Consider the following 9,090-nt stretch of genomic DNA (forward strand, 5'->3'; position numbering starts at 1 on the left):
TGTTTCTCTCTGGCCAACACCTGGTATCACTTTATTAACCCTTGGCTGCCTTGACCCCTATGAGCCAAGAAACTGCAGGGCCAAAGGGGGCCACAAGGGAGCAAGAGGCAAGGGGTGGAAGAGGAGAAGGGGTGCAAGGGGTGTATGGACGTCACTGCGCAGCCTTTGAAGGCAGAAGCGATGCCCCTGCATCGGAGGCATGGCGATGACTTTACCACTACTGTGACCCCCCTTGACCCTGCCCCCTCCCCACCCCGTGTACACCCCAAACCCCACCCCCTCTGATTGCAGCTGCTGGATCCCATTGGACTGCCATAGACTGCCGTGGCAGCGGGAAGAAGAGAAGGAGAGATGGAAGGAAAGAAGGGAGTGGAGAGATAGACGGGGAACAGAAAGATGGGCCTATGGAAAAGGTCAACTGTTGGTCAGAGGTTTTTATTGGGATTGCAAGAGGGAGGGAGTGGGAGAATGTGTTAAAGACCACCGTCTGAGATTTTAACAACAGGGAGGGGAATTTGGCCTTTTTCCACCCCTACACACGTTTAACTGTTAGATGATGGCCTCTCAGTAGATCTGTGTGCAAGTGGCCTAATGGTTAAGTATGCAGAAGTTGGGTGCACCTCTGGACACTGCTGGGTCGCTTTCAGCTTTCAACTTTTGGGATATCCTGCATCTTGACTGGTACTGTACAGCAGCCAGACAGAAAACTTCAGTACCAGCACAGAGGATGTCCTCACACCATTTCCATTGCTTATTAAGAGTTATCCAAGATCTCCTGGGTCAAGTAATTATAAAGGGTCTAGTAGGCCGGTGGAAATTCCATCAAAGAGACATCATACTGGAGGATTTAAACTTATCCAATCAAAAGTTATGATCAGTCCGAGCTGAGACAGGAAACCCTAAATGAGCCCCTGATTAGTTACTGGCAGAGTCAACAGGGAGTGATGATCCACAAATAGAACCTGTAGGAACAAGTTAGCTCCTCTGACCTTTCACAAAAGTTCCATCAAGTTGCTAACTTGCTGTTTGTCTTACTTGTATTCTAACCAGCTGCTGCACATTTATAAGCAAAAATACATTTTGAACTCTTAAACTTGTAACTTAGAGGCAAATTATTTTATCTGAACATTTCATAGATTTTAAGGTGACCAAGTTACTTCATTTCCCAAAGAAACAAAACACAATCTCCCCTCTGCTCAGGAATATTTTTTTTGATTGTAGTATTACTTGTTTGACTGGCAACATTTTCAGAATAATGTGTACTAATGTAGAATTTTAACCTTTCAGAATGGGTATACTTTTACTTTATACTTTTAGTAACTGGACAGCTTATGTTGTGAGCCATTTACTGTACAGTATGGAAACACTTAAGGCCTGTTTGTAGACAGTCTGCTGTCACAAGTCTTGACATTGCATAAAGAATGGTGGTCAAAATGCTTAGATATTCTGTCACAACTGCCTCTGCTTACATGATCACTTACATCTTTGTATGCATTGTGAGGGGGGAGATATTTTCCTCCAGTGGTCATGCAGTGCAGTAAACTACAGTAAGCAGAAAAATCCTGGAAATTTGCAAAGCGTTACACAAAACAAAGCAAAAGAAAAACGTATATACGAGCAAATAAAGCATTGACACTATTACAGTAACAACAACAGTGCTAGGAATCACTGGACTTCCTGACGTTCTTCCACTTTTGGACACAGATTCTCATCCCCCTTAAAGCTGACCTTCTACATCTTCCTATGTCTTCTCTATGCTATACATGCTTACAGCTCTTCTTCCATTGGAAGGTGTTTCTGGCCTTAAAATGTTTATTTGAACAGGGTCTCAGTGACAACTATATCTCAGTTTTCTATTTGTTTAACAACTTCTTATGTTAGCAAGTTAAATTGTAACCTACACATTTATACTCCACTAGGTTAACCCTTTCTTGGGCGAGGAACCATGTTTGCTCACTTCACTGACCTTGATTTGCAACAGAAAAATAAAAAATGTTGAAAAAAATCAATCAAATAAAAAAGTGCTGTGATATAATTTAATAATACTTGAAATGTTGAATTTCCATTCACTCAGTAAGTGCCCTATAAACGGTTAAACCTGTTATACATCATCTTATTATACCTTGTCCTTGCCTCTAAATTCATATTGGCTCTCCAAAAACCTCTGAATGGTGTAAGGCAATATGTTTTTATCTTTATTTGTGGAGTGGTGAGTTCAATTAAGTCATGACATTGTATTCTTCTAAACACGTCTGAAGTTGATCTTTAATTTAGGATAAAAATAGTGGAAAGGTTAAACCAACGTGGCTTTTTTTGCTCAACATAGACAAATATTCAGTCATTAAAATAAATTGGTATTTATAATTCTATCTACAAAAAGAAAATCACTTTTTTTTATGATCAAAGCACTTTTTTGGTTCCAGATACATTCATTCATGAAACTGCAGACAGATTTCCCCACTCTAGGAGCCACAAGATGACTTCAAACTACCCTCACTATCTCCAGCCTCTTTGCTGTGAGCAGACATATTGCCTAATTTTTACTGCTCCCCCTATCACCTCCTGAGCTGAACACAAATATGACATCTGTCCAAAGACACAAGTCCTCAGTGAGCCTCTTTCTGTGGAGGGGGCAGATTAGATGCTTTTTCCATGGTCTAGTTGGGCCTGCATCCTGGCTCTAGTGCATGATCAGGAGGTTGTCTCCTGACTCAACCTCTGCAGTGTCAACACTGTTCTGTTGCAGCTCACCTCGATCAGTGAGTCACAAGGGCTCCGGCTTCAGCCAGGGTCCAGAGATTAATTTATGGCCTGACTGCAAGACCACTGTTTGAGAGCCAAAATGGCCACAAACACTGCATGAGGAAGGTGGAATAGATAGATAGATAGATAGATAGATAGATAGATAGATAGATAGATAGATAGATAGATAGATAGATAGATAGATAGATAGATAGATAGATAGATAGATAGATAGATAGATAGATAGATAGATAGATAGATAGATAGATAGATCGATCTATCTCTCCTTTTTTCTCTCTCTTCCTTTTCTTTCTTTCCCTCTTTCTCTCTGTGGGCATCTTTTTATGGAACTGACATTCCTGGAGTGATCGAAACAGAAGCCCTTGTTTAGAGGCGAATCCCTCCCACCCTAACCCCCTTTTTCATCTTCCTAGTTTTGGAGCCCTGGGTCAGAGGTCAAGACCCCCTCCAGCTTCAGAGACATGCCAGGTCATGCAAGCCACATAGCATTCCCTGTATAGTTCCCCCCCCCCCCCCCCCCCCACACACACACACACCAGCCCACCACACCACCCTGCCTTCCCTTCACCTCAGCAAAAAGGCCTGATGCCTCTTAACACTGACTAACACGCTTACACAAGAGGTGTGACACTATGTTTGACTGAGTAAGTGCACGCGTGACATTTTGAGAGATGCCGAGTACTACAGATAGTGAGTACATGGGATCACTTGTGGATTTTACATTGGTGAAGATGAGTTTGGGATGTCGTGTGATAACGTTTTAAGCTTTCAAATATGACGCGTTTCAAGACAAAAAGCTGTCTAGTTAGGCAAGTCGGTAAAAATGTATTAACGAAGCAGGGAAATTCTACTTTAGATCTGACCTACTGTGAGTAGAAAGGGAAACATCCCTCTATAGAATTTTGTTTGCCCCCGATAATATGATAAATGTAAAAACCAAAGTAAATAAACAGAAGATGTCATGTCACAAAACAAATTGGTGATGTGAATAAATGTGCTTAAAACAAATCCTTTCCTGAAATGATAAGCTAATGCTTCATCTGCCAGAATTTTAAACTCTCTTTCACCGTGTCTGTGAAAAGACGCAAGCACTTTAATGAAATAATACAAAAATAGGAAATAAAGGGTAATAAATTAAAGCCCAGCTGAATTAGAACTGTCAGGAAGCAATTAGGAAAACACCATAATTCCTCTAAATGGGGCCAAAGTTGAACAGATAGCAAAATGTGTTAAATGAAAATAACCAATTTTGGGAGCGTATCGCTGCCAAATGTTAAAGGTCACGAGACTCGGTGGGGCCTTCACTCGTGTCCTCTTTGCTTAGTCAGCAAATGGAACCAACGTTGAATCCCACAAGAAACAAGATGAAAAATGGGTTTGAGATGCACAAACAGGGCAGAGATGTAGTGCAGAAAAGGGTGACCCCTTCCAACAGATAAACAAATAACTAAATAAATCCTGGGGACACTGGGGGTGAGGGAAGCTACCCCCGAGGGGTCAGAGCAGGAACAGATAAATCTCCCTTAAAGACGCCATGACTCTCCACAGTTAACCTCTTAATCAACCCCAATCGCCCAAAGGAAACAGCAGTGACTTTCAAAAACTCAGCCCAGTGTCTTTGCAGTGAGTAAACACACTTGTGTATTTGTGTTCCCTAATAAATGTATAGAAATAAGGAATCATTCGCTTCAGTTTGATGACAATTTAATCATAAAGAGCTGTAGAAAAGGGGAAGTTCTGTGGAGTTCATTTCCAGCATCTGAAGGAAATTTAGATTGCACATACCTTTTTAGTCAACGTGATCGTTTTTTCATGCACAGAAATACATGTTCAGGCAAACACACTCATTTCCCAGTGAATCTAAATTTCACTTCTTCCTTGTCTGTCTGTCAATACTCTTTTCTGAAGCACCACACAAGCAATTAATAAATTGTGCCTCTGAGCACAAAACACTCAGATACTATCTTTTCGAGGGTCATGCAAGGCACAAGACGTCATAACAAACATGTCATTCTTGCCTTTGAATTTCTATTTCAGTCATGTGCTCAGGTTGCATACCTGCTCACTTGATGGCTTCTTTCCTCAACGGGACGCATTTAGCATCAGCTGAAGTGCAGTTGCATTGTTGGCACGGGTGTTGTCAGGTTGTCCATAAATTAACAACTAAACCAGTGGCCCTTGCATTTCCTAGGCCATCCGGTGTGGTCATGTTTACCACCCCTTGCCCTCAGCCTGACACCCTCATGTGTCAAAGCCTCCTGAACCAGTTGGTCCAGCAGTCCTTCATGAGCATCAAACAGAAGAGGCAAACTGTCATATGTGCTGGTTTTGAGATATATCTGGGTATGAAAGGGGAAAGGTTACCCTGATGAGGGCAGATATCCTGATACTTAATTTATTAAACACTACTTTTTTATGGTGTTTGAACACCATGACCCTGCTATATGGCCTTTTGCACCACTACAAACTTTCAACTAGTGGCTCTGTAGTGGTGTGCTTTACTCATTCACCTAACAAGTGAGAGATCTCCGGTTATGGAGTTGTGTCATGAAGGGCATCCAGTGTAAAAATGTGCCAAATCAAACATGCAAAATGACCCCTTGTGAATAAGAGAACAGCTGAAAGTAGCTTCTTCTACAGTTCTGAAACAGGATGAATCAAAGACATGTAACAGGACGAAAACAAACATTTTCAAGCCAATCACTAAGACAGAGTTTGATCACACATGGCTTCTTTTGTACAAGCGCGTAAGAAAGAGACATTTTTTTCTAATCTACTTCAACTGAATGGAGACAAAATTAAGAATCTTTAAAAGTATGTTCAGATCAAGTTTGTATGGTAGCTCAGAAAGCCAAAATCTTGATGTTCTTATTATTAATTTTTGACCTGTGACACTTTTACTGTCATTTCAGCACAAAGATGATACTATGACCCAAATGACTAACCTGGGAAATTTTGTGGATATGTGAGTGTTGCATTATAACATGCCAAGATGGAAACAGTGCTTTTAAATTTTTGCTATGTCCTTGTTTCTTCAGATATTTTTGTCACCTCTTTACATCCAATATATAACTGGTGACCCACTTAGGATTAATGTTAGGGGTAGGATTTGGTTAACACCCTCTTATATTGAATTTTCACCTTTCTGGATCACCCAGATGGATATGATTTTATCATATAAGTTTGAATACTCAAATACAACATCTGCTTTGTGAAAAGCAGGACACGTGTATTTGTCTCCTCCAAACTGAGAAATCACTAAGAAAAAAACATTACTCAGTGCTCAGTACAATAACTCTGACAGGGACGGGACTTTATTCATCAACAATGGGCCTTTTCTTTAATTTACAGAGTTCATACCACCACTAAATCTTTGGGAGTAAATTATAATTATCTTTGACAAACGCATGCACATACACACAGAACTGTGATCTCAGTCATCAGCTGCATTATTATATTCCAGATAGTTCTGCCATAAATGGATGCAGAAAAGCTACGTACTGACCCAGAAACATTAATCAGAGTGCAGGAAATGAAGTTTAAGATTTCCTGGGGAAGGAACTACTTTCAATTAATGCCCAAGCCCAATGCAGAAACAAAACCTACGCCCATGAATTTACAGTAACTACCCGTGATGACCAGCTTCTGCTTGTGAAAGCATCACGGGATGTAAAGATCAACAACACTCTGCTCAGCTGAGCTGCAGTGTTAGCTAGCTCCAAGTTCATTTGGTTAGGACCAACAGAAGGTTGAAAAAATAGGTCCTAAATTAAACTGATTCAAAAATTATTGATTTTACTTATTTACTGTATTTTGAATAAACTGATCACAGTTCTTTTCTAATATATTCTTTTGGAGCTTTGAGCACCCAGATATCATATATAATATCAGTTATATCAGTTTATCAATAAAAGTTAGCGATCTCTACGTCTTATATCCAACAAACTGGGCAACTCATGCTAAAAACAGTTTAGACAGATATATACATCCTCTGGTCTATAATCCTTTGATATTACAGCCCAGATATAAAATGTGCAAATATAATTACAAGTCATAATTTTATCTCATTTTCTTGATTTTTAAACTTTCCCTATAGACATTAATCTGTTTGTGAAGGTCTAAATCAGGAGTGTCCAACTTGTTATAGTTCATGGATCACAATCTGATTATAATAACCTGTGTGGAAAAAACAAAAAAACATATAAAAAAGTAAATGTACATTTGGTAAACTGTGACATTTTCACAGCTCATAAACCATCAGTTTAAGAAAAGATCCTAAGATTTTTTTTAAAGAAAAATAGACATGTAGAGTCGTAGTTTGTGTCTTTTGTTTCACATCAGTCTAAAAACACTTGTATACACATATTTTCACCACACCGGAAATTGTAGCACATTGAACTGAAAATCACCTAAGGAATTAATGACGTCACTATAATTTTTAACACTCTCCACACAAGTGGACGGACCATGCAGTGGGCCAGTTCTGGCCCCTGGGCCCTATGTTTGACACCCTTGGTCAACATAAGAATTAAACCACGGTTCACAAAACACGTCTTTGTTTTCATTTGGTACAATGTTATTACTCAAAGAAGGCATGTAACAATGGCCTTTTCTCGTCTTAATGAAAGACTTAAAGAAGAGTCTCTGCACTGATGTGGTCTTAATTGAGGGATTAATGAATGGATATTACGTACATTACCAAACCATATGCTGATCCTCGTTTAATTAGACTCTTTTCGTGAAATCCTGGTCAAATTGATCGTAAGCCGGGTCGAGTCGAGTTACACTCTAATTATTAGGCCCCAAACCCTGAGGTGCCCTTGGTCACTGGCTCTACAGCTCATGGGATCTCCTAATGGAGAGTCGCGGGGCTAATTGGGACACAGGTAAGGTTACATGTGACAGCAATTAAGCCGAGCAAAGGGCCAACTGTGTGGCCTCCGGCGATCCCGGCGCAGCACTCGCGATCCCTGAGTGCTGTTTTTGTCTTTTTAGCGCTTTTTTCTTTTTTGGGAGAAGCAAAGCTGAGAAGTTTCCCCCCTTTAGTCTATAGCAGAGATCAGATTATGTAGAGAGCCTAAATCCCATATCGTTTTCAGCTACTCTGGACATATAAATTGCTAAAACGTTTGCGTTTTACTTTGTTTTTAGTTCACTTTTCCATTTTATTTTATATATATATATATATATATATATATATATATATATATATATATATATATATATATATATATATATATATATATATATAGATATATTGATATATTGATATATATATATATATATATAAATTTTATTTAACGCACACATGTTACAACGTTTATTTAAAGACTTATATGTAACAAGAAACCTGGTTTATTCAATTTCATCGTTTCCATTAGATAAACAATTATTTTCCCAGAAATCAGAGACAACTATCATGTAAACTGACAGTAAGAAAACCAGAGACTGTAGTTATTGGAAGAAAAAACAAAAGCCAAAACCAAAAAACAGCCTGCGTGTTGTCCAGAGGGGAAGTGCGAGAGCGTGTCTAAACGCATTATCACTTTTCAAACCTCGGTCTCATGCAGCACGGGGCGGTGGGACACTCGACCCCCTGGCAGCGGTGTTGCTGGAATTACCTACACATGACAAATCAAGACCATATCTGGGAAAATAATCGGGTCCCCGCTGCGTGAAAACTCCCATTAGGGAACAACACTGCCACTGTTAATTATCGAAATGGGCTTTTGTTCGCTGGCAGAGACTATAACTACAACACAACAAACCCGAAAAATCAACACTTTCTCCATTGCTGGCCGATTTAGCTTGGTGAGACCTTTGGCACCTTTTGCTCTTGTTGACTTTGTGGAGGACACGGGGGCTGTTTGCAAACACCGCCAGCATTTAAGATATTCAGTTATTATTCTGCAAGTTTGCCCGCGGCGCTGTTTTTACAGTATTTAATTGGTGGATAGGAAACTGCACGATTTCAGTGATGACCAGTTTATCAGGAACCATCTGGAGTGTTTCGTCCACGCCGACAGTTGGTCTGAGATTGGTCACAAGGCTGTGGCGTATAGATAAAACAGTTGGCAAACCATGACCTCTAGTCGTTCATTAGTGGGAAAAACATTTCCAGAAAAATACCAGAAATATGTTCTAACTTATAATAAGAAATAACTTATGATTTCAAGAAACACACAATTTCCTGATTCTTAAAGATGCTCCTTTAATATGGCAAAAAGCTTTAACGAGTCGAATAGTTTTTTAAATCCAAAACTTTCATTTTAATAAAAAAAATCGAAACTTCACTTTAGTTTTAAGTCGTAGGCAACTGTAAATACT

General features: G+C 39.5%; 1 long non-coding RNA gene across 1 annotated transcript in view; it reads right to left on the reverse strand.

The window, feature by feature from the left end:
* The window catches only part of LOC146659880 (uncharacterized), a 48,715-nt gene extending 42,912 nt beyond the window's left edge, over positions 1-5,803 (reverse strand). The window contains exon 1 of the long non-coding RNA XR_014913835.1: positions 4,822-5,803. This is a non-coding gene — a long non-coding RNA (uncharacterized LOC146659880). The remainder of the gene's footprint in view (positions 1-4,821) is intronic.
* Positions 5,804-9,090: the final 3,287 nt, after the last annotated feature.

Source organism: Rhamphochromis longiceps, linkage group LG11, assembly GCF_057381845.1.
Source record: "Rhamphochromis longiceps isolate RC_006_pf linkage group LG11, R_longiceps_female_GT1.1, whole genome shotgun sequence".
NCBI classification, from domain to species: Eukaryota; Metazoa; Chordata; class Actinopteri; order Cichliformes; family Cichlidae; genus Rhamphochromis; species Rhamphochromis longiceps.